This window comes from Heterocephalus glaber, unplaced genomic scaffold (genome assembly GCF_053883595.1).
Source record: "Heterocephalus glaber isolate CG9 unplaced genomic scaffold, H.glaber_assembly_v1.0 deba00001720, whole genome shotgun sequence".
NCBI lineage: Eukaryota > Metazoa > Chordata > Mammalia > Rodentia > Bathyergidae > Heterocephalus > Heterocephalus glaber.
In genome coordinates this window covers 3698655-3726088 of record NW_028258433.1, presented here as the reverse complement: position 1 = coordinate 3726088, position 27434 = coordinate 3698655, and the positions used below count along the sequence as shown (strand labels likewise).

General features: G+C 37.7%; 1 pseudogene; it reads left to right on the top strand.

Annotated features, from left to right (window-relative positions):
- The window catches only part of LOC147821689 (protein SPO16 homolog pseudogene), a 116910-nt pseudogene extending 95019 nt beyond the window's left edge, over positions 1-21891 (top strand).
- Positions 21892-27434: the final 5543 nt, after the last annotated feature.

The window sequence follows — 27434 nt, the reverse complement described above, 5'->3', positions numbered from 1 at the left end:
GGATGTAGTGTCCTTCTTTGTGTCTCTTAATCAATGTTGGCTTGAAATCCACTTGATCTGCAAAGAGGGTGGCTATTCTCGCCTTTTTTGGGGGTTCCTGTCACATGGAGTATTGTTTTCCACCCTTTAACTTTCAGTCTATGAGTTTCTTTTTGAATTAGGTGTATTTCTTTTATGCAGCATATTGTTGGAACTTGCTTCTTGACCCATTTTGCCAATGTATTTCTTTTGATTGGTGAAGTGAGACCATTAACATTGATTGTTATAACTGATATGTATTGAGTTATCCTTATCAAGACTTTTTATGTTTGTTGGATTCTCCCCCTTTGCATTTAATTTCTTGTCATGTGTGATGGATTCTGCAGGGCTTCCTGGGGTTGTGATCCTTGTTGTCTTTTCCTAAGATATTGTCTAAAATTTTTTGGAGTGCTGCTTTGGTATTCATAAAATTCCTAATGTGCTCTTTGTCATGAAAGTATCTTATTTCTCTATCAACTTTGAAAGATATTTTTGCAGGGTACATCAGTCTGGCTTGGAGGGTGTTTTCCTTTAGGGCTTGAAATACATCACTCCACACTCTTCTTGTCTTGTGGGTTTGTGTTGAGAAGTCTGCTGTGATTCTGATGAGCTTTCCTTTGTATACGATTTTTTTCTTTTCTTTAACTACTTGTAGAATTTTTTTCTTCTGTGTAGTTTCTGGAATCTTAACTATTATATGCTTATGTGTAGTTTTTTTTTTTATCATGACTAGTTGGAGTCCTATATGCCTCACTTATCTGTATGTGAAATTCATTCCCCTAGTTGGGAAGTTTTCTGCCATTACTTCTGTGATCAGTGTTTTTATATCATCTGCACTCTCTCCTATTTCTTCCTTGACTCCAGTCACTCTGATGTTATACTTTGTATTGTCTATCAGCTTTTTGATTGATTTCTCATGGTCCTTTACTATTTTTAGGAAATTTTTATTTTCCTGGTCACTAATTGCCATCCTATCTGCTATATCTGAAATTCTATCCTCACATCGGCCCATTCTGCTGTGTAAACTTTCAGTGGAGTTTTTAATCTCCTAGAAATCTGTTTACATCTGTTTTATGGATTCCATTTGTTTCCTATATTGGGATTCTATCATATTCTTCAACTGCTCTATTTTTTTTAATCTGTATCCATTCTAGATTTATTATTCATGTCTTGTAATATGGGCACAACCTCTTATCTGAGAAATTATTTGTGATTTAATTTTTTCCATGACCCCTTTCATTGCCAGTTCAGGGAATCCAGGTGGTTGAGTATCAGATTGTTCCATCTTGTTGCCCTTTAGGGTTGCTGTAGGTGATCTGGAAGTCTGGTTTGTCAGAGTTATTTTTGTGCCTTCTCATTTCAACAGATACAGCCTGCTGTGTCTCTGTTGAGGTGGCTTTTTGCTCACCCAGTGGTCTTGAATTCTCAGCAAGCCACAGAGCTGCCTTTACTCTGCTGCTATCCAGTACAACAATTCCTGGGTTCAGAGTTGTGGTTTTCTAGATCCATGAGCCGACCTGTTGTCTGGGTGGGCTTCTGGCTTGGGCCTGAGGACACTTGGGATTGTTCCTAGGCATGCCTCTTGCTGGGGCCCCTATGTAGCTGTAGTCTGGAAGGGCCTTTGTTTGGGAGCTATGTACCTCAGTTCCTGTTGTCTGCACAGGCTTTGCCTAGTGTCTCCTTGCACTTATCAATGGTATTGGGGCAAGCCTCTGGGTATTGCTTATGTGCCTGTACATCTCTTCTCCTGGTGGGTCCCTGTCTGTGGCCAATGGTATGGAAAACCTCTGGCTGAAGCCCCTGTGCTTGTGCAGCCCTTCTCTGGGAAGGCCTTTGGCTTGGGCTGGTGTGTCCAAGCCTCTGGGGTTGGGGCGGAGCCCTGGCTAGGATCTGCCCCCAGCTGCACTGGTCTATGCCACACAGCAGCTCCCTAGGATCTGCAGGGATTCACTGATGGAGTGGCAGGCCTCCAGCCCATAGGAAAGATTTTTAACTGTGATACAGTTGTAGTTGAAACTTCAGCCAATCCAAAATCAAGACAAGCAAAGTCTAGCCCCTGGCCTCTCCTTATTTATTGGTTGGTTGTGGGGCCTAGAAACAGGGAATAACTATGTGTGAGGCAGTCACCTTCATCCAAAGGGAATTCCCAGAATAACACAGCTGGATCTGGGTGGTACACCGGAACACAACTACAGTCTATGTCTTTGTACTATTTGAATCCACTTGTTTTATATAATAAGTTCAATGAATTTAGGAATAGCTCCTCCAGGATTCTAGTAGTCTGTTTTCCTGGGAAATTTTTCAAGAGGAAGTCTTTTGGGATAAACTATAGGTCCAGTTGCTGCATACAGTCTCGAGGCTACCATTTATCCTCATGATCATCCCCTTACCTTACCATTTCAGATTCCCTTCCCTTGGACACCCCTTCTATTGGTACAGGGAACTTAGCTGGTGGGGTAGTCCAGAATTTCATTCCTCACTGGAGGTGTTTAAGCCTCCACTTACCTTGCTTATGGCCATGGCTATTGTCCTTGTTTATTTACTATGAAAAGTGGGTAGGAGAGTACAAAGGGTTATTCAAGGGGATCATCTAAGTACCTATTTTCTGTGGGCATCTTCTGTATAACAAGACCTCTTTCTCCTCTTCATGACCACATTATTTACTACTATGATGCCTGATGATTTCTTAGCATAAGAAGCCTAAGTGACTAAGCAGCAGATACAATAAATTAGGATTGTCTTCTCTGCAATTTTAGGCATTTCTTCCTGAGATCCAGAACCTCTAGATCTGTGGAGCCTAAAAGTATGCAGATTGGAAGAACAAATTTCCCAAATGGGTCACTAGGTGATGGTAAAGGATCACTTGGACTTCCACTCTTTGTGTCTCAGACCTATGTATTTATCTACTGGAGACAGAATACTATATCTTGTCATTAATTTAGGGTTTGTCCTGAATCCTGGAGGATGGCACACCATCGCACAGTGTGTTTTCTCCAAGTTGGTTCTTCATCTGAACTTTCAAAGCTTCTATTGCCTTATCAGATTAGCAGTCTCCCATTAGTATGTATGTGAAAGGACCAGTGAATTCCATGCTCACATTCCCACTGCACCTCATTTCTGTTTTACAATAGAGTGCTCCTTAACACACTGGCCCTCCTGACTTGACAGGTAGTCAGAACCCAGCTCACAGTGTTTAGTTTTGGCTGCATGCTCACTTGATAATATATGCCAAGTACTTTGTCTCTATTATATCCCAAAAATATGCCAAGATTTATGTTTTGATTGGCATATAATGCTCTGTTGTAGACATCTCATGTCTACAAAGTGATTCTCCCATTTGGGCTTGTTATAGATTCCACATGGAATCTTTTTCCTCCACAGATTCCTCTAATAATGTAGTCTACTATAATTGCATAGCTCTAGTGACAAGCTACTTGCACCAAGACTGGATCTGTTACAGAATTCTGTTTTGATATTGCACACACTCAGAGCTGGAAGACGTGCAAGCCACTAATTAAATAGTTTAGAGCACTATCCCTTATGTGTCTGTGGAGAAGCTGCAGTTTAGAAGGAAAGTAAAGAATAGTAAATGCTGGTGAAGATGTGGAGAAAAAGAAACTTTTGTACACTCTTGGTGAGGATGTAAGCTAGCATATCCATTCTGAAAAACATTATGGAGTTTTCTCAAAAAATTCAAAATAGAGCTACCACATCATCCAGCTATCCTATTTCTGGGTATATTTTCAAAGAAAATAAAATCACATCAAAGAGACATGCATGCCCATATTTATGGCATTACTACTTAGAATAGCTAAGACATAGAATCAGCTTAGGTGCCTATGCAGAGATAAATGGCTAAGAAAAAGGGGTAATACTGTGTTTTCCTGAAAACAAGACCTTACTGGAAAATAAACTTCAGCTATAATTAATAACTCTTCATTATCATGGTGATGGCCAGTGTCATGCAGATTTTTCTCATTATTCTCTTGCTCATTGGTTACTCTGTGATGGCAAATAAGGCATGGATAGGCTGATTGGGGTTGTCATTTTTGATCTCTAGTTAGGTCTTTTTGTTGGAGAAACATGGTATACACAATGGAGTATTATTCAACTATTAAAAAAATGAATTCCTGTCATTTGTAGCAAAATGGGTGGATCAGAGGATATTAGATTAAATGCAGTGAACAAGAAAAACAAGTATTTCATTTTCTTTTCTCTGCCCTATATGGAAACTTTAAAAAGTTGATTTGAATAGGTAGAATAGGAGTTACTAAGGATTGGGAAGTGCAGGAAAAGAGCTGGAAAAGGGCATTTGAATTTGAGCTGTTTACATATTGCAGGCATGTATGGAAATATTACACTGAAGTCCACTAATATATATATAAATAATATATATTAGCAAAACATTTTTTAAAAATAAAACTTAAAAATATTCTAAAAATCAAACTTTAAAGACATGTTTAAAAATATGGCTGTGTCATCTCCCATAGCCCTATCCTTTACCAGGTAGATGAGGAGTTCTTTATCCTTGGTGAGTGTGTGATGTTGGGTGTTTGTGTGTGTGTGGCTGTGTGGGAGGATGATATCAGTAGAGAGAATAGAACTGGCTTCTCTCTGCAGTCTCCATCCCCTAGCACAATACTTGGCACTCCCTTGATGTGGTACACAAAAAGATGGCAGAACAGAAGCCAGAGGACATAGGTTCAAATTCTTTCACTTCTAACTGCAAGATTTTAGACATTAATCTCTGTATGCTTCAAATTCTTATTTTCAAAATAAAGATAATAAGCTTAATCTTAACTCCAAAATAGAAAATATTCAGATTCCTCATCATAAACTTTAAGTGTTTGACCTCAGACAAACTTCCCCAGGCTCTTACATCTTTCTAATGCTCCTATTTACAATCCTATTAAATCTTACCTATTCATAGCATGACAGATCCTGGTAGCTGGGATCTGTTGGACATAGTAACTTTTATCTGGATTGTCTTTTCCCCTTTTCTGTCTACCAAAATCCTTAACCTTAGTGTTCTTATCAGAAGTCTCCTGTTCTCTCTTTTGCTCCACAGGAAGAAATTAGCTTCTCTCCTCTGAATCTACAATGAACTCCCAGTCTCCAGCTCTTTAGTCAGTATCACTCTGTTCTGTAGTATTTATAATGTAGTTTATAAGCATCTTGAGGTCAGAGTATATGATCAATTTTTCTATGTACATCAAGTCTAGAACATTAACTGGTACATAATAGCATAACAATGTTGAATAAAGTCATTTCTTCCATATGCTTATTTTAAAAAAACTCTGATCTTAATTGGATACCTGCATGTGCATGTGAGTATGTGTGAGTGAGTTTATACAATGGCTCAAATAGATAAATGATTGTATCACTCATATTTCATTTTATATCTTGAGTCCAGTTAAGTCTAATTTAGCTAACAAAAGGGGTATAAACAACCAATAAACCTATGAAATAAAGGTTTATCTGAACTAAGAATCAAATAATTTTAAATATAAAAACAAAATACAAAAAGTGAAAAAAAGTAAATATATGAAATTCAGGTAAGGATGCTGTGAAACATGAACTCTAATACATGGTAGATGGGAGTAATAGTCTAAATCTCTATAAAGTAATTTGGTAATGTATACCAAGAGCCTTAATAATCATCTTATCTTTTCTGATTGCCACCTTCTAAGAATCACTCATGAGGAAATAACCAGAAGTACATACAAAGTTTTGTGTACATAAATATTCAGCATAGGATAGGTTAAAGTAGCAAAAATTGAGAATAATCAAAACAATCAACAACATAGGAAGAGTTAACCAAATTATAGACTACACATAAAAGAAACATTACACCGAAAATGATGGGTCTCAAGAGTCCTTATTACTGTTGAGAAATGCTGAGAATTAAAAATGTGTCATCAATTTGAGCACAAAGATGGTGACAGATAAACAGTCCTTAATTTGAGCAGTACTTTTTTTTTGAATGAGGAATTATGTATTTTCTTTTCTCTTGTTATATTTCACCAAGTTTTCTGTAATAAACATATGTTTTTAAAAACTGTAAAGCATTACTTTAAAATAAAGACTAGAATTCACCAGAGAGCTTAACAATTGTAATCTTAATAGATTTCTTTCATAAATGGATCTTTCCACTATCTTCAGTTTAAGAGTATCATTCAGCCAAAAATAAAATGGGTTAGACAAAAAGGGAAAGGGGATTTCAAGCAGAGAGAATAAATGGCAGAGGCAGAGAGGCTGAACTGTCATAGTGATCAGTCTTTAGGAACTGTAGAGTGAGAGACATGGGAGATGGGTAGAAATAGACAACACGGTCACAGAGTGAAGGGTACTGGGGTGAGTGCAGTGGCATAAAAACTTAAATGAAGCTGCTGCTCGTGAGGGGCCAATGGGGTACTTGAAGCAAGGAATTGGGGTGATTAATTTTATTCTAGAAACTGGCACTCTGGCTGCATTAATGGTAGCTGCCAGGTGATGACATGTGTCTTCCACACAACATATGTTCAGTAATGCTCTATTTAAATAAATAGGTGAGGTCTGGAGTCCCACTCGGTCTGGCTCGCCATGCCCACCTGTGGCCAGTGAGATGGTGAGGACCCCCTTGACATGCCTATCGGTGAGCAGCTTAGAAGTGAGGGTGACTGCAACCCCACCTTAACTTGCCTCTGGCCTCCTGGCTGTGCTGCTAGCTGGTTCCACACTACAGAGGCATGGGGAGGGGGCATAAAGGCCATTGTCCTGAGCTCTACAAGTAAACAATAGATAGAGGGCCTCTCTCAGGCTCCTTGATGAAAACTGAAGCCCACTGGAAAAGTGAAGAGAATTTCTGCAATAAAGGCACACCAGACCACCACCTTGGTAAGTTGGAGGGATCATCACCTCCCATCAGAATCTGGACTATCTTTAGGGGAAGGGCAGCTGGAACCTGCAGTAGAGCCTTGCAGAGTTCAAACCTGAAGGAGGACAGGGAGATCAACTTGGGACTTGCAGCCAGAAATCTGCCTGAATTTCATGGGTCTGTGACTCACTTACTGAGACTCATTGGCTTATATCTGCACACTTCTGCCCAAGTTGTCTATTGGGAAAGCAGAGACATACTCTGAAGGAGGCCCTTCGTTTTTATTTTTTATGTTATTTTCAAAATTATTATAATTTTTTGGCTCTTATTTTTAATTTTTTTTCCTTTTCTACTCTTTTCAAATTTTTATTTCTCCCCCCTCCCCCGCCCCCGCTTTCCCACATTGTTCTTCATCTCCCTTATATTCCTGTTCTGGCCCTAATTCATATTTCTTCTTTATGTTTCTTTTCTTCTCCTTTTCCTTCTCTCAACTGTGTGCTCTAGCCTCACTGCTAATCTTACCCTATCCTTCTACCTACCTATCCATCCCTCCCCAACTCCTACCTCCCCATCCCAAAGGGTAAAGTTACTATAATGAAGAGTTTTTTCACTATAAACATATGTTGGGTTGGTCCTAAATTTTTATTTAATTCACAGTTAAAGGTCATAAATTAATAATAACTACCACAAATTGCCATTTTCTTTTTTTTCCCCCCCATTAACTTCATTGGTACATTTTAGGTATCAAATACAGTTACATTCATCATTGGGATCTTGTACCATTACATGTCTCATGGTTCTTATTTTTTTTCCCCTTCTTTTGCCCTCCCTTCACCCCCTCCACCCTTCCCTATTTGCAAAGACCTTGTTTCCATTTTTTTCCTCTTCTCATATTTTTTCCTTTCCCTTTTTTCCCTTCTTCTACCCCTCCCAATTCCCCTGCTCTTTTACACGTTTTCTTCCTGTTACACAATATCAATTATACATTTTTAAATTACAATATTAAGATCTAGGAGACATTACCACAGATTTTACAGAATTTAAAAGGATATAGAAAGCATATTACAAAAATCTTTTTTGAAATAAATTTGACAACTTCTAAGAAGTACCTCGGAAGACAAATTAATGAAACTAACTCTGGAGGAAATATAAAATTTGAATAGCACCTATTAAAGAAAGTATATTCCTAGCTTGAAAACCTACCTATATGACAACAGCAGGCTCATAAACATTTTAACTGATAAATTATATCAAACAATTAAAGCAGAAAAAAGAAGGAACACTTCTCCCCTCATTTTAGGAACTCAACATTGTGCTAATCCTAAAACTGGATAAAGATAATAGAAGAAAAAAGTATGAACACAGATAGAAATTTGTTTAACAAAACAAACTATTGGAAGTCAGATCTGCCAGTATGTAGAAAGTGGTTTTGTTATAGGGATGGCAGTGTTGGTTCAGCATTGGAAGATCCACCCCCAAAAGTCATCATTTAAACAGAGGAAAGGAAAAAGCCATATGATCCTGTCACTAGTTGGAGAAAAAGTATTGGACTAAATTCTACAGCTGTTCATGGTAAAAGCTATCAGGAGACTAGAAGTAGAACAGAACCTTCTCAACAGATCAAAGACATGTACTCCATACTTCCAGCAAAAATGACTTATATGAATGGAGTAGATACAATGCTTTCTCCATAAGGTGGGGAACAAGGGCAGATATGCCTACTCTTCATCTGTCCATTAAACTTTGAAACCTAGTCCCCACCAAAATAGTATGGCAATAAAATGACACAACTAGGATCGGATTGGCACAGCAGAAGCAAAATCTTTATATGTAGATGAAATGATCATGTACAGAGAAAATACTAAGAAATCTCTAGGAGCCCCTAGAACTTGTATTTGAATTTAGCAGAATTAGAAAACACAAGGTATATATAAAAATTCAGGTCTATGTATACTTGCTATAAATGAAGAATTGGATATTGAAATTTAAAAGTTATGTAAGAGTACAAAGGACCTAGAAAAGTTAAAAACAAAAACAAAAACAGTGTTGGAAGACGTTTAGCACCCAATTTTAAGACTTCTTCTAAAGCTACAGTAATCAAGGCAGTGTTGGTGTAAGGAAAGACATATAGATCATTGGAATAAAACAGAGAATCTAAAAATAGAACCACACATATATGGTCCACTGAGTTTTGAAAGATTATTTAACATTAGCATTTTATAGAATATAAACTCAATTCAAGAGCCGAGGAAGAGATAGTGTTTTCAGCAAATGGCACTAGAACACCTAGTATCCGTAAACAAAAAATTAAAATTAACCTCAACCCTTTTTTTCCATACATGAAAATAACTTGAAGGGATCTATGAACCTAAATATGAAAGCCTAAAAGTATAAACCTTTAAGAAGAAATTATAAGGGAAAATATGAATTCAGGGTAGGCAAGAACTACCTAGGATACAAAAGACATGATGTATAAAAGAAAAAATTTGATAAATGAGATTCCATCAAAATTTAGAACTTTAAATGGCATCACTAAAATGAAAAGTAGTCCTTAAACAGACCATATTTACAATGCATATAACCTATGAGCAGAATATATAAAGAATTCTTAGAGCTCATTAATAGACAACCCAATTAAAATGTAGACATAAGAAGATGATAAATAGCCAGTATAGCACAAGGAATGGTGTGCAACTCTAGAATCAGGAAAATACTAATCCGTACAATAATAAGATTGAATTATACACTCATTAGGGAGATGAAGTTAAAAGTTTTAAAAGCCTTGTCATGACTTTTTCTTTTTGTTAGATTCTCCCCTCTTTGCATTTAATTTGTCACATCCAATGGATTCATTCTGCTGGGTTTCCTGGGGTTGTGATTCTCATTGTCTTTTCCTAGGGTATTGTCTAAAATTTTTTGGAGTGCAAGTTTGGTATTCACAAAGTTCCTGAGGTGCTCTTTATCATGAAAGTATCTTATTTCTCCATCAATTTTTTTCTTATTTATTTTTCTTAAATTCTTTTATTGGTACATTGTAGGTATACAATACAATTACATTTCTCATTGGGAATTGTACCTTTACATAATGCAACTTGGTTCTTATTTTTTCCCCATTCCTAGCCCTCCCTTCACACACTTCACCCTTCCCTATTTACAAAGACTTTATTTCCATTTTTTCCATTTCTCAGCATTTTTCCTTTCCATTATTTCCTCTCCCCTGCCCCTTCCACTACCCCTGCCTCTTTGGAACTTTTCTTCCTATTTTGCATTATCGATTACTCCTTCTAATCATTGGTACATTTTAGGTATACAATATAATGACATTCATCTTTGGAAATTTGCACCTTTACATAATCTCTCTTGGTTCTTACTTTTCACCCTTGCCCAGCCCTCCCTTCAACCCCTCCATTCCTCCCCATTTACAGAGATTTTGTTCCTATTTTTCCATTTTCTCATATTAATTCCATTCTCTTCTATCCTTTCCCCTAGCCCTCCCACTTCCTTCCCCTTTGCCCCTTTTCTTCCTATTTCACATTACCTATTATACATTTTAGTCCTTATTTACACTTTCAGTTTCCCCCACCAGAGAAGCTATTTGGTATTTACATGTGTGTCCTATTTATTTCACTTAAGAGTATCACCTCAATGTGCATCCACTTAGCTATAAATGTATCTAATTTCTCACTTTTTATGGCTGAGTAGTACTCCATTTTATAAAAAAAACACATTTTCTTTAACCATTCTCCAGTTGATGGGCATTCGAGCTGTTTCAAAGTTTTAGCTATTACAAACTGTTCTGCTATGAGCATGGGCGCACATATATCACTGTGGTATGATTCTTTTAATTCTTTGGGGAAGATCCCCAGCAGGGGAATAGCAAGGTCAAATGGGACTTCCAGTCCTAGTTCTTTGAAGTATCTCCATACTGATTTCCACAGTGGGTGCACCAGTCTACACTCCCACCAGCAGTGGAGCAGGGTTCCTCTTTCCCAACAGCCCTGTCAGCATTTGTTATTGGTTGATTTCATGATAGCAGCCACTCTTTCTGGAGTGAGGTGGAATCTCAGCGTTGTTTTCATTTGCATCTCTCGAATGACCAGTGATGTTGAACATTTTTTCATGTATTTATTTGCTATTTCTACTTCTGTGTCTGAGAAATGTCTGATCATTTCAGATGCCCATTTTCGGATTGGGTCTTTAAATTTGGGAGGTCTGATCTTTTTAAGTTCTTTACAGATTTGAGATAGTAGACCTTTGTCTGAGGAAGAGCAGGTGAAGATTTTTTCCCACATTGTGGGTTGTCTCCTCACACTGCTGGTGGTTTCTCTTGCTCTGCAGAAGCCTTTTAATAAAAAGAGATCCCACTTGTTGATTGTTTGTGCTAATTCATGGGCAACTGAGCCTTTCTTCATAAAATCTTTTCCTACACCAATGTCTTCAAGGGTTCTACCTAACCTCTGTTCCAACTGGTTCAGAGTTTCTATTTTAATATTTAGATCTTTAATCCATTTTGATTTTAGTTTAGTGCATGGTGAGAGATACAGGTCTAGTTTTAATCTTTGGCAAGTTGAAGCCCAATATATCCAGCACCATTTATTAAAGAGGCTATCTTTCCTCCAGTGAGGATGTTTGGCTCCTTCATCAAAGATAAGATGGCTGAGTGTGTCTGGCATTGTTTCTGCATCTTCTAATCTGTTCCACTGGTCCTCAGGTCTGTTTCTTTGCCAGTACCATGGTGTTTTTATCACAGCAGCTTTGTAGTATAGTTTCAGGTTGGGGATTGTGATACACCCTGCCATGTCTCTGTTACTTAGAATTGCTTTTGCTATTCTGAGTCTCTTCTTGTTCCAAATGAATTTTTGGACTGTTTTCTTGAGGTCCATGAAGTATGCTGCTGGGATCGCAATTGGAATTACATTGAATCTGTATAGCAGTTTTGGAAGTATGGCCATTTTCACTATATTAATCCTTCCTACCCAGGAGCAGGGGATGTCTGTCCATTTTCTGATATCATCTTCAATCTCTCTTTTTAGAGTGCCATAGTTTTCAGAGAAGAGGTCTTTGATTTCTTTCGTTAGGATGATTCCTAGGTATTTCAGTTTTTTGGATGCTATTGTGAAAGGAATTATTTGCCCTATTTCTCTCTCAGTGAGTCTGTCATTGGTGTAGAGGAAAGCTATTGATTTTTGTTTGTTGACCTTGTAACCAGCTACTTGACTGAATTTGGTTATTAAGTCTAGAAGACTTTTGGTGGAGTTCTTGGGGTCTTCTATATAGAGTATCATGTCATCTGCAAATAATGACAATTTGACTTCTTCATTTCCTATCTTTATTCCTTTTATTTCTTTCTCTTGTCTAATTGCCATGGCTGTTTCCAGAACTATATTGAACAAGAGTGGTGATAGTGGACATCCTTGTCTTGTTCCTGATTTTAGTGTGAAGGATTTCAGTTTTTGACCATTTAGTATGATATTGGCTGTTGGTTTTTCATAGATGGCTTTTATCAGTGTGAGGTAGAGACCATCTATTTCAATTTTTTATAGGGTTTTTATCATAAATGCATGTTGGATTTTGTCAAATGCTTTTACTGTGTCTATGGAGATAATCATATGGCTTTTGTCCTCGGCTCTATTGGTATAGTGTATTACATTGATTGATTTTCATATATTGAACCATCCCTGCCTTCCTGGGATGAATCCCACTTGATCAGGGTGTATGATCTTCTTGATGATCTTCTGCATTCTGTTTGCCATTATCTTATTAAGGATTTTTTGCATCTATGTTAATTAGTGAGATTGGCCTATAGTTCTTCTTTTCAGTTGGGTCTTTCTCTGCTTTGGGGATGAAGGTGATGCTTGCTTTCAGGAATGAATTTGGGAGTATTGCTTCCCTTTCAATTTCATTGAAGAGTTTAACCAGTAGTGGCAGCAGTTCCTTTCTAAATGTCTTGTAGAATTCAGCAGTGAAGCCATCAAGGCCCGGGCTTTTCTTAGTTGATAAGTTTTTAATTACATTTTCAATTTCATTGGTTGATATTGAGTTGTTCAGAATTTTTAGGTCTTCTTCGTTCAACTTTGGTAATTCATATGTATCTAGGAATCTGTCCATTTCTTCTGTGTTATCCATCTTATTGGCGTATAGGTTCTGGAAGTAGGTATTGATGATCCTCTGGATTTCTGCTGGGTCTGTTGTAATTTCATCCTTTTCATTCCTAATTACATGGATCTGGGCCTTTTCTTTCCTTTTTGTGACAAGGTTAGCTAAAGGTTTGTCAATTTTGTTGATTCTTTCAAAGAACCAACTCTTGCTTTCATTGATTTTTTGTGTCATTCTCTTAGTCTCCATTGCATTGATTTCTCCTTTGATCTTTATAATTTCCTCCCTTGTATGAGCTCTGGGGTTGTCCTGTTCTTCTTTTTCTAGAAACTTGAGGTGCAGCATCAGGTTATTTAATTGGGCTCATTCTGTTTTCCTAATACGCATGTTCACTGCTATGAATTTCTCTTGTAAGATTGCTTTCATTGTGTCCCATAGATTCTGATATGGTGTATTGTCATTGTCATTTAATTGTAGGAACTGTCTGATTTCTTCTTTAATTTCCTCTGTGACCCACTGGTTATTCAGAAGTGTGTTGTTCAATTTCCATGTGTTCATGAAATCTTTTGAGTTTCTTTTGCTATGGATCTCCAATTTCATCGCACTATGGTCTGCTAATATACAGGGGATCACTTCAATTCCTTTGCACTTACTTAAACATGTTCTATGTGTGAGTATGTGGTCTATTTTGGAGAATGACCCATGTGCAGCTGGAAGAATGTGTATTCTGATTTTGTGGGGTGGAAGACTCTGTAAACATCTGTTAAGTTCATTTGTTCAAGAGTTCGATTGAGTTCTAGTATTTCATTACTTATTCTTTGTCTAGTTGATCTATGTAGTTGTGACAGTGGGGTGTTGAGGTCCCCCACTACAATTGTATTAGTGCATATATGACTTTTTATGTCTGTTAGTATTTGTTTTATATAGTTGGGTGCACTAGTGTTTGGTGCATAGGTATTTATGATTGGCATCTCTTCCTCTTGGATTGTTCCCTTCACAAGGATGTAGTGTCCTTCTTTGTCTTTCTTAATCAGTGTGGGTTTGAAATCTACTTGATCTGCCAAGAGGATAGCTACTCCTGCTTTTTTTGGGGTTTCTTTTGCATGGAGTATTGTTTTCCACCCTTTAACTTTCAGTCTATGAGTTTCCTTTTTAATTAAGTGTGTTTCTTGTATGCCACATATTGTCGGATTTAGCTTCCTGACCCATTCTGCCAGTCTATTTCTTTTGATTGGTGAATTGAGACCATTGACATTGATGGTTATTACTGAAATGTATTGACTTGTCATTGCCATGACTTTTTCTTTTTGTTGGGTTCTTCCCGTTTACATTTAATTTCTTGTCATGCCAGATGGGTTCCTTCTGCTTTGCTTCCTGGGGTTGTGATCCTCAATGTCTGTTCCTAGGACATTGTGTAAAATTCTTTGGAGTGCTGGTTTGGTATTCATGAAGTTCCTAAGGTGCTCTTTGTCCTGAAAGTATCCTATTTCTCCATCCATTTTGAAAGATAGTTTTGCAGGGTACATCAATCTGGGTTGGAGGCTGTTTTCTTTTAGGGCTTGGAATATGTCACTCCAAGCTCTTCTTGCCTTGATGGTTTGCATTGAGAAGTCTGCTGTGATTCTGATGGACTTCCTTTGTATGTGATTTGTTTCTTTTCTCTAACTGCTTGTAGAACTTTGTTCTTCTGTTGAGTTTCTGGAATCTTAACAATTATATGCCTATGTGTAGATTTTTTTTGATCAAGGCTATTTGGAGTCCTATATGCCTCACTTATCTGTATGTCAAGCTCTTTTCCCCTGCTTGGGAAGTTTTCTGCCATCATTTCTGTGAAGAGATTTTTTTATGTCATCTGTACTCTCTCTTCTTTCTTCATTGCCTCCAATCAATCTTATGTTATTCTTCTTTTCATCATCTAGCAGCTGCTGGATTGATTTCTCATGTTCCCTTACAAATTTAAAGCAATTTTTCTTTTCTTTTTCACTAATTCCAATCTTATATTCTATATGTGAAATTCTATCCTCACATTGGTTCATTCTGCTGTGTAGACTTTCAACGGAGTTTTTAATCTCTTGGAAATCTGTTTGTATCTGTTTTATGGATTCCATTTATTTCCTATGTTGGGATTCCATCATGTTCCTCAGATCCTCTATTTTTTAAATCTGTGTCCTCTCTAGATTTATTAATCATGTCTTGCACCATGAGCAAAATCTTTGTTGTTATCTGAGTAATTATTTCTGATTTCATTTTTCCCAGATCCTCTTTTGTTGCCAGTACAGGGCGCCCAGGTTTTTGAGTATCAGAGTGTTCCTTCTCATTTTCCTTTTGGGGTTGCTGTAGGTGGTCTGGAACTCTGTTTTTAGGCTTGTTTATGTGTTTTCTCATTTCCATAGGGGGATTTGCTTCTGGGGCCCACGTGGCTCACCTTCTCTGCCCTAGGAGCTTGGGATGGCAGCAGGGGAGCTTCCTTCTGGGTTCTGGGCCCAGCTCAGTTTCTCTGCCCTAGGAGCTTGGGATGGGAGTAGGGGAGCTTCCGTCTAGGTGCTGGTACCGGCTCACCTTCTCTGCACTAGGAGCCTGGGTTGGCAGCAGGGGAGCTTCTTTCCAGGTGCTTTGACCAGCTGAAAAATTGCCATTTTCTAAGAGGTACTTGGTGCTATTGTGTTGCTGATTGTGTCACTTGGGCTAACATGTTGTGATTGATCTAATCAGTTGTCCTTCCTGGTATAATGAAAATGAGATAGCCTCAGAGCCATTAGAGACTCAAAACCTAAAGACCAGCTATATCTGGAAGACACCTCTGAGAAGCAATCATTCCATAAGGGATCTAAATACATCAACAAAGATACTTACAATAAGCAACTTCAAAGTATCAACCCAGGAATTTAACCAAGGACAATACAAACAACAAAAATGAGAAGACATTTAAGCAAGGCACAAACTCAAACTTTCATGCCACAAAAGGCAAATTCTAGGGGAAATGAGGTGGAAAAGTCTGATAATCAACCACTTGGACACCCTAAACTGCTAGCACAGGAAAACAAAACAGGTGAAGGAGGGTCTAGAAAAATTCAAAGCAGAAATAATCTCCCAGGTAACTACAGAGATGGTGAGCAGAGTGAAAGACATGATTAGCAGCTCTAGAACAGAAACAGATAAAACAATAGATGAGCTCAGAAACATGGTGGAAGCCATGAATATCCGGCATAAGAAAGAAATGGAAACCATGATTTCCCAGCATAAGAAAGAAAGGGAATCCATGAAACAGAGGCAAGCAGATATCCAGGAGATTAAAAACTCCATTGAAAGTATGCAGAACATATTAAGGGAATGTGAAGAAAGAGTATCAGATAGAGAAGACAGAATTGCAGTTAATGACCATGAAAACAGAGATTTCTTAAAAATAGTGAGGAACCATGAGAAATCAATCTAGAAGCTGCTAGATGATGCAAAGAAGAACATAAGACTGATAGGAGTCCAGAAAAAAACAGAACAAAGTACAATTGACATAAAAATACTGTTCACAGAAGTAATACTAGAAAACTTCCCAGACAGAGGTAGCGAATTGGATGTACAGATAAGTGATGCATATAGAACAGCAACTAGCCATGATAAAAATAAAATCTACACCTAGACATATAATAGTCAAAATCCCAGAAACCCAACAGAAGAACAAAATCCTACAAGCACTTAGAGAAAAGAAACAAATCACCTACAAATGAAATCCCATCAGAATCACAGCAGACTTCCAACACAAACCCTCAAGTCAAGGAGAACCTGGAGTGAAGTATTTCAAGCCCAAACAGAAAATAACTTCCAACCTAGACTGTTGTATCCTGCAAAATTATCTTTCAAAATTGATGGGGAAATTAGATACTTCCATGAAAAGAACACCTGAGAAATTTCATGAACACCAAACCAGCACTTCAAACAATTCAAAGAAATATCCTAGAAAAAGACAATGAAGGTCACAACTCCACAAGGCCCAACAGATGGGAGGCACCAGGCAAGGTAAGACCCTAAAGAGAAAGGGGGAAAAATAAGAAATAAAAGAGCCAAAACCAACAAAACATCATAACAAGGATGATTCAATATCTGTTAATTATAACTCTAAATGTTAATGGCCTCAATTCGCTAATCAAAAGAAATAGACTGGCAGAATGGATTTAGAAGCAAAATCCAGGTCCTGCCAATCTCAGCACAGAGGAGGTGGCTTTTGGGCCACCAGCTGAAGGAGAAGTTCAGGTCTGGCTGGGTCAAGTTTGCTGGACTATGGTCTCTTGAGCATGCTCAGAGATGAAAAACAGAGTTGAGCAAGCTCACTCCAGTGCATAGAAACTAGATCAAGTAGACCATACCTTCTCACTCTTTGGGTCATGACTCCTTCACCTTACTCAGACAATTACCCCATACTGTTTAAAATAAATTGAACTATGTTCTCCATTGTGTATAATTATATCGCTTTCCATCCAATTAAATTATGCCAAGGCTAAAGCTGTTATAAGCCCCCTATGTAATTGCCCTTCTATTTCACTATATAAACTTGTGTAGTTCCTTAATAAAGCAGAAGCATTCCAGAATCCTCCCCAGAGTTGGCTGGTGACTCTGCACCTTACCCTCCTGGTCTAGGCTCCCAAACCTAGGTCTGCGAGTGGGCTTGCAGATGACAATAACCAGCCATCCCACTGCTCCCAGCTTAGAGGAAGGGAATTCCCAGTCACCATCCATCCCACCACTCCCAGCCCAGAGGTAGGGGCTTCTGAGCCCCTGTCTTACCACTCCTGGCCCAGAGAAAGTGACTTCCAGGCCACCATTATCCCACTGCTCCTGGCCCAGAGGAAGGGGCTTCCAGGCCACTGTCCATCCTGCTGCTCCTGGCCCAGAGGTAGGGGCTTCTGAGCTGCCATCCATCCCACCACTCCTGGACCAGAGGAAGGGGCTTCAGGGCCGCCAACCATTCTCCAGTTCCTAGACCAGAGGAAAGGGCTTCTGAGCTGCTGTCCCTCCTCAGAGGAGGTGAGCCAAGTGGGTGCCAACAGCACCACCCCAGGTTGAAATGAGAAGACACGTAAATACTTCTCAAAACCAAACTTCCAGATCACCTACAGCAACCCCAAAGGGAAAACAGATGGAACACTGATACTCAACCACCTGGATCCCCTGAACTGGCAACAAAAGAGGATCTGGAAAAAATGAAATCAGAAATAATTTCTCAGATAACAGCAGAGATTGTGCTCGTAGTGCAAGACATGATTAATAAATCTAGAGAAGAGCTGAGGAACACAATGGAATCCCAACACAGGAAACAAATGGAATCCACAAAACAGATGTAAATAGATTTCCAGGACATGAAAAACTCCACTGAAAGTCTACACAGCTGAATGAGCCAATGTGAGGACAGAATTTCAGATATAGAAGATAAGATTGCAATTAGTGACCAGGAAAAGAAAAATTGCTTCCAAACTATAAGGGAACATGAGAAATCAATCCAGCAGCTGCTAGATGATGCAAAGAAGAATAACATAAGACTGATTGGACTCAATGAAGAAACAGAGAGAGTGGAGATGACATAAAAAAAATCTCTTCACAGAAATAATGGCAGAAAACTTCCCAAGCAGGGGAAAAGAGCTTGACATACAGATAAGTGAGGCATATAGGACTCCAAATAGCCTTGATCAAAAAAAATCTACACATAGGCATATAATTGTTAAGATTCCAGAAACTCAACAGAAGAACAAAGTTCTACAAGCAGTTAGAGAAAAGAAACAAATCACATACAAAGGAAAGTCCATCAGAATCACAGCAGACTTCTCAATGCAAACCATCAAGGCAAGAAGAGCTTGGAGTGACATATTCCAAGCCCTAAAAGAAAACAGCCTCCAATCCAGATTGATGTACCCTGCAAAACTATCTTTCAAAATTGATGGAGAAAAAAGATACTTTCATGACAAAGACCACCTTAGGAACTTCATAAATACCAAACCAGTACTCCAAAAATTTTTATGCAATATCCTGGAAACAGAAAATGAGAATCACAACCCCAGGAAGCAAAGCAGAAGGAACCCATCTAGCATGACAAGAAATTAAATGTAAAGGGGGAGAACCCAACAAAAAGAAAAAGTCATGGCAATGACAAGTCAATACGTTTCAGTAATAACCATCAATGTTAATGGTCTCAATTCACCAATCAAAAGAAATAGACTGGCAGAATGGGTCAAGAAGCAAAATCCAACAATATGCTGCATACAAGAAACATGTAATTCAAAATGAAACTCATAGATTGAAAGTTAAAGGGTGGAAAATAATACTCCATGGGACAGGAACATGAACGAAAGCAAGAGTAGCTATCCACTTTGCAGATCAAGTAGATTTCAAACCAACACTGCTTAAGAGAAACAAAGAAGGACACTCCCTCCTTGTCAAGGGAACAATTCAACAGGAAGAGATGACAGTCATAAATACTATGCATCAAAACTAGTGTGCCCAACTATATAAAACAAATATTAATGGACATGAAAAATCATATATGAACTAATACAATTGTAGTGGGGGACCTCAATACCCCATTATCATAAATAGATAGATCAACTAGACAAAAAATAAGTAATGAAATACTAGAACTCAATTCAACTCTTGAACAAGTGAACTTAAAAGATGTTTACAGAGTGTTGTACCCCACAAAATCAGAATACACATTCTTCTCAGCTGCACATGGGTCATTCTCCAAAATAGACCACATACTTGCACATAGAACATGTTTTAGTAAGTGCAAAGAAATTGAAGTTATCCCCTGTATATTATCAGGCCATAGTGAGATGAAATTGGAAATCCATAGCAAAAGAAACTGAAAAATTTCATAAACACGTGGAAATTAAACAACACACTTCTGAATAACCAATGAGTCACAGAGGAAATTAAAGAAGAAATCAGACAGTTCTTTCAATTAAATGACAATGACAAAACAACATATCAGAATCCATCGGACACAATAAAAGCAGCCTTATGAGGGAAATTCATAGCATTGAATACGCATACTAGGAAAACAGAACGAGTCCAATTAAACAACCTAATGCTGAACCTCAAGCTTCTAGAAAAAGAAGAGCAGGACAACCCCAAAGCCCCAAAATTATAAAGATTAGAAGAGAAATCAATGTAATGGAGACTAAGAGAACGATACAAAAAAATAAATGAAGCCAAGTGTTGGTTCTGTGAAAGAATCAACAAAATTGACAAACACTTAGCCAACCTTATCAAAAAAAGGAAAAAAAAGGCCCAAATCCATGCAATTAGGAATGAAAAGGGTGAAATTACAACAGACCCAACAGAAATCCAGTGCATCATCAATACCTACTTTCAAAACCTATATGCCAATAAGATGGACAACACAGAAGAAATGGACAGACTGCTAGATACATATGAATTACCAAAGTTGAATGAAGAAAACCTAAAAATTCTAAACAACCCTATATCAACCAATGAATTTAAAAATGTAATTAAAAACATCAATTAAGAAAAGCCTGGGCCCTGATGTCTTCATTGCTGCATTCTACAAGACATTTAGAGAGGAACTGCCGCCACTACTGTTTAAACTCTTCAATGAAATTGAAAGGGAAGCAATACTCCCACATTCATTCCTGGAAGCAAGCATCACCTTCATCCCCAAAGCAGAGAAAGAACCAACTGAAAAGGAGAACTATAGGCCAATCACACTAATTAACACAGATGCAAAAATCCTTAATAAGATACTGGCAACTAGAATGCAGAAGATCATCAAGAAGATCATACACCCTGATCAAGTGGGATTCATCCCAGGGATGCAGGAATCTTTCAACATATGCAAATCAATGAATGTAATACAGTATATCAATAGAGCCAAGGACAAAAACCATATGATTATCTCCATAGACACAGAAAGAGCATTTGACAAAATCCAACATGCATTTATGATAAAAACCCTACAAATATTGGAATAGAAGGTCTCTAACTCAATCTGATAAAAGCCATCTATGAAAAACCAACAGCCAGTATCATACTAAATGGTCAAAAACTGAAATCCTTCACACTAAAATCAGGAACAATACAAGGATGTCTACTATCACCATTCCTGTTCAATATCATTTTGGAAACATTAGCCATTGCAATTAGACAAAAGAAAGCAATAAAAGGAATAAAAATACGAAATGAAGAAGTCAAATTGTCATTATTTGCGGATGTCATGATACTGTATATAGAAGACCCAAAAACTCCACCAAAAGTCTTCTAGACTTAACCAAATTCAGTAAAGTAGCTAGATTGAAAGTCAACATACAGGCTTAAACCATGCTGAGGACTTGGAGATGAGACTGTGGCATCATTAGAAACTGGGCTGACCCAAAGATGTAGAGATGGCTGAAAGTGGTGAAAAAAAAAGTAAAATGGACAACTACTGTTATTATTAGCTCATCTCTTAAGAATTATGAAATTGTAAGTGCTCTGGAAAATCAAAGCCACAAGATGTGGTATTCAGATTCAGTGGAAAATGGATCAATTTTATTTTCTCTTTCTGGAGTTGCATTTTTATTGATGGATGGCAACAAATGCATTGTGTCAGCTGAAGAAATATTTCTAACCAAAATTGAGAAGTTTCCTAACATTCACCAGAATAGTTTTTTGTTTTGTTTGCTGCTCTTTATGGACCTGAAGAATGGAAACTGATATTCAGGTCTCAGCAGACATTCCTGGAAAGTAAATTATGGATACTTCCAGTACACAACACAGCAAATGCTATCAATCTTATGTGCACCATAGCTAAGACTACCTCCAAACCATACATGGATAGCATCTGCTATAGAATGATAACAACTAAAGGTTACATTGTAGAACAAAGTCCTGTTTGGAAAACACTGCAAAAGATAAAACTGAATAGTGATTCAATTAACTGAAATTAGAGAACTAGTTATAAGTGTTCTTTTGGAAGAACATAAAAATAATCAGACCTGTTAAGTTATATTTAAATATATATTTACTTTAAAGATGTCTATGTTCTCTTAAAATAACATGTATACAATTAAAAGCCATTTATTTAAAAAAAAACAACAGAGTCAACACACAAAAATCAATAGCTTTCCTCTACACGAATAACAGACTCACTGAGAGAGAAAAAGGGCAAATAATTCTTTTCACACTAGCATCCAAAAAACTGAAATACTTAGGAATGAACCTAACAAAAGAAATCAAAGACTTCTTCTCTAAAAACTATAGCACTCTGAAAAGAGAGATTGAAGATGATATAAGAAAATGGACAGACATGCCCTGCTTCTAAGTAGGAAGGTTCAATATAGTGAAAATAGCCATACTTCCAAAACTGCTATATAGATTCAATGCAATTCCAATTGAGATCCTAGCAGCATACTTCATGGACCTTGAGAAAACAATCCAAAAGTTCATTTGGAAGAAGAAGAGACACAGAATATCAAGAGCCATTCTAGGTAACAGAGACATGGCAAGGGATATCACAATCCCCAACTTGCCACTATACTACAAAGCTACTGTGATAAAAACAGCATGGTACTGGCAAAGAAACAGACCTGAGGACCAGTGGAACAGATGAGAAAATGCAGAAACAACGCCAGACACACTCAACCATCTCATCTTTGACAAAGGACCCAAACACCCTCACTGGAGGAAAGATAGCCTCTTTAAAAAATGGAGATGAAAAAATTGGATTTCAACTTGCCAAAGATTAAAACTAGACCTATATCTCTCACCATGAACTAAACTAAAATTGAAATGGATTAAAGATCTAAATATTAAAATAGAAACTCTGAACCAGTTGGAACAGGGGTTAGGTAGAACCCTTGAAGACATTCCTGTAGGAAAAGATTTTATGAACAAAACCTCAGCTGCCCATGAACTAGCACAATCAACAAGTGGAATCTTTTCTTATTAAAAAGCTTCGACACAGCAAGAGAAACCACCAGCAGTGTGAAGAGACAGCCCACAATGTGGGAAAAAATCTTCACCTGGTTTTCCTCAGACAACGGTCTACTATCTTGAAGCTATAAAGAACTTAAAAAGATCAGACCTCCCAAATTTAAAGACCCAATCCGAAAATGGGGATCTAAAATGAGCAGACATTTCTCAGACACAGAAGTAGAAATAGCAAATAAATACATGGAAAAATGATCAATATCACAGGTCATTCAAGAGATGCAAATGAAAACAATGTTGAGATTCCACCTCACTCCAGAAAGAATGGCTGCCATCATGAAATCAACCAATAACAAATGCTGGCAGGGCTGTTGGGAAAGAGGAACCCTGCTCCACTGCTCGTGGGAGTGTAGACTGGTGCAAACACTATGGAAATCAGTATGGAGATACCCCAAAGAACTAGGACTGGAAGTCCCATTTGACCCCGCTATTCCCCTGCTGGGGATTTTCCCCAAAGAATTAAAAGAATCATACCACAGTGATATATGTGCACCCATGTTCATAGCAGCACAATTTGTAATAGCTAAAACTTGGAAACCGCCCAAATGCCCATCAACTGGAGACTGGATAAAGAAAATGTGGTTTTTGAAAATAAAATGGAATATTATTCAGCCATAAAAATGAGAAATTAGAGACATTTATAGCTAAATAGATGCACACTGAGACAATACACTTAAGTGAAATAAATAGGACATACATGTATAAATACCAAATAGTTTGTCTAGTGTGAGAAACTGAAAGTGTAAATATGGACTAAAAGGTATAATAGATATAATGAAAAAGGAAGAAAAGGGGCAAAGGGGATGGGGAAGTGGGAGGGGTAGGGGAAAGGAAAGAAGGGAATGGAATTAATATGAGAAAATGGAAAAATGGAAGCAAAATCTTTGTAAATAGGGAGGGTTGGAGGGGTTGAATGGAGGGTTGTGAAAGGGTGAAACATAAGAACCAAGTGATATTATGTAAAGGTGCAAATTTCCAATGGTCAATGTCATTATATTGTATACCTAAAATGTACTACTGCTTAGAATGAATAATTGATAATGCAAAATAGGAAGAAAAGGTCCAAAAGGGTAGGAGTAGTGGGAGGGGCAGGGGAAAGGGAAGAAGGGAAAGCAAAAATGCTGAGAAATGGAACAAATGGAAATAAAGTCTTTGTAAATAGTGTACGGTGGAGGGAGTGAAGGGAAGGCTAGGAATGGGGAAAAAATAAGAACCAAGATGCATCATGTAAAGGTACAAGTCCCCAATGAGAAATGTAAAGTGTTGTATACCTAACATGTACCAATAAAAGAATTTAAGTAAATAAAACAACTCAAAACTTTCACGCCAAAATCAAGAACAAGACAAGACTGCCCACTATCACCACTCCTGTTCAATATAGTTCTGGAAACATTATTCACAGCAATTATAAAAGGAAAATAAATAAAAGGAATAAAGATAGGAAAGGAAGAAGTTAAACTGTCATTATTTGCTGATAATATGATACTTTACATAGAAGACCCAAAAAACTCTGCCAAAGACTTCTAGGTTTAATTGACAGATTCAGTAGAGTAGCTGCATATAAGGTCAACACTCAAAAGCAAGAGCCTTATTACACACAAATAACAAACTTAATGAGAGAGAAATTAGGGAAACAATTCCTTTTACAATAGCTTCCAAATAAATGAAATATCTAGGAATCAGTCTAACAAAGGAAGCAAAAGACCTCTACACTGCAAACCACAACACTCTGAAAATAGAGATCGAAAAGGATACAAGAAAATGCTAAGACATCCCTTGATCCTGGATAGGAAGAACCAATATAGTGAAAATGGCTATACTTCCAAAACTTCTATATAGATTTAATGCAATGCCAATTAATTCCCAACGGCATATTTCACAGAACTAGAGAAAACAATCCAAAAATTCATTTGGAACCAGGAGGGACACAGAATAGCAAAAGCAATTATAGGTAACAGAAACATGGCAGGGGTTATCATAAACCCCAACTTGGAAGTATACTTCAAAGCTACTGTGATAAAAACAGCATGGCACTGGCAAAGAAACAGACCCAAGGATCATTGGAATAGATTAGAAGATGCAGAAACAACTCCACACATACTCAGCCACCTCATCTTTGACAAAGGAGCCAAACACCCTCACTGGAGGAAAGATAGCCTATTTAATAAATGGTGTTGGAAAAACTGGATTTCAACCTTCCAAAGATTAAAACTAGACCCAAATCTATCACTGTGCACTAAACTAAGATCAAAATGTATTAAAGATTTAAATATTAAAACAGAAACCCTAAGATTGCTGGAAGTTAAGTTAGGTAGAACTCTTGAAGGCATTGGCATAGGAAAAGACTTTATAAACAAAACCTCAATAGTACAGGAACTAGCACAAAGAACCAACAACTGGGATCTCATCTTATGAAAAAGCTTCTGCACTGTAAGAGAAACCATCAACAGAGCTAAGAGACAACCTACAATGTGGGGAAAAAAAATTAGCAGCTGTACCTCAGGCAAAAGACTACTATCTAGAATATATAAATAACTGAAAAAAATCACACCCCCCCCCCAAATTTACAGATACAATTCAAAATGGACATCTGAAACGAACAGACATTTCTCAGACAAAGAAGTAAAAGCAGCAAATAAACATATGAAAAAATGTTTGATATCACTGGTCACTGGAGAGATGCAGATGAAAACAGCACTGTGATTCTACCTCACCCCAGAAAGAATGGCTGCTATCAAGAAATCAACCAATAACAAATGCTGGCAGGGGTGTGGGGAGAAAGGAACCCTTCTCCATTGTTGGTGGGAGTGCAGACTGGTGTAACCACTGTAGAAATCAGTATGGAGTTACCTCAAAGAACTAGGACTAGAGGTCCCATTTGACCCAGCTATTCTCCTGCTGGGTATCTTTCCCAAAGAATTAAAAGAATCATACTGCAGGGATATATGTTTACCCATGCTTATTGTGGCACAGTATGTAATAGCTGAAGCTTGGAAACAGCTCAAGTACCCATCTTCTGGAAACTGGATAAAGAAGATGTGTTTTGTTTTTTGTTGTTGTTGTTGTTTTAATAAAATGGAGTACTACTTAGCCATAAAGAATGAGAAACTAGAGACATTTATAGCTAAATGGACGCATATTAAAGCCATACTCTTAAGTGAAATAAATAGCACACATGTGTAAATACTGAATAGATTCTTTAATGTGAGAAACTGAAAAGGTAAATAAGGACTCAAACAATTAAAATGAATAGTTGATAATTTGAAATAGGAAGAAAAGGTCCAAAGAGGTAGGGGAAGTGGAAGGAGAAAGGGAAAGAAAGAAGGAAAAGGAAAAATTATGAGAAAAGAAAAAAATGGAAACAAAGTCTATGCAAATAGGGAAGGGTGGAGGGGGTGAAGGTCTCACAGTTAATGGGGAAAAAATAAGAACCGAGACACATCATGTACAGGTAGAAGCACCCAGTGATAAATGTGAAGATATTGTATACCTAAAATGTACCAATAAAAGAATTTAAGCAAAAAAAAAAAAGAGATTAAAAAGATAAATAAGTGAATGTAAGTGGGTGATCCTAAGGACAGAAAGGCAGTAAAAATACTGTGGTAGCAATCTGTAAAGAGATCATGGTGGCTTGAACATAGATTGTAGTGGCTGGGCTGTAGTGAAAAGATAGCATAGGAAGAAATTTGAAACCTCTGTATTCCAATAAAGCATGTAAAGAGCTTGGGAGTAATTTCTCATGTTCACATAACATGAAAATAAATCTGAAAAAACATAACATCAACAATATTTTTTAGATCCATTGGTGATCTGAGGTCTTGGGCATGTGAAGCAGTGTCACTGGTGAAAGCAAACATCGTAGAGGGAGGAGATCAAGGTGAACATGTGTGATAAACAAAGTTAAGCAGGGAGAATTTAGAAAACTATTGCTCAGGGAAGAGGACAAGAAAACAGTAGAATTTTAGAGTTGTCAGAGAGCATTATGTACCCATTTTAGATTCTGTCTCTGAATGTAAAGAGAAGCAAGTCTGCTTAATTGAATATTTGCTCAAACCTCATTGAGCTGCCTGGATGCAGGTCAGAAACAGATGGATACTGGGCTTAAAGTAAGGTTTCAGCTTTGCAAGACCAGTAAAGGGAGGAATGTGTGGCCTAAGTTTATAATCAGGTTTCTTGGAATCTATGCACAGGACAGAAGGTATTGTGGTTTAGATCTAAAATGTCCCGCCAAATTCTCATATGTGTGGATCATGGGGATGCTATAGCTGACTTGCTGTTAGGAGGTGGTGGGTGGGGGCATGACCTAAATGGTATATCTCCCTTCCCAGGTCCTCTACTCCCTCTACATCCTGGCTGCCATAATGTGATCAGCTTTCCTCTGCCAGACCCTTCCACCATGCCATTCCTGCCTCAGAGCAAGCTGACTATAGTCAGAATCTTCTAAAACTAGTGAACCAAACAAACCCCTCCTCCTTTAAATAGTGGGTGTTGAGTA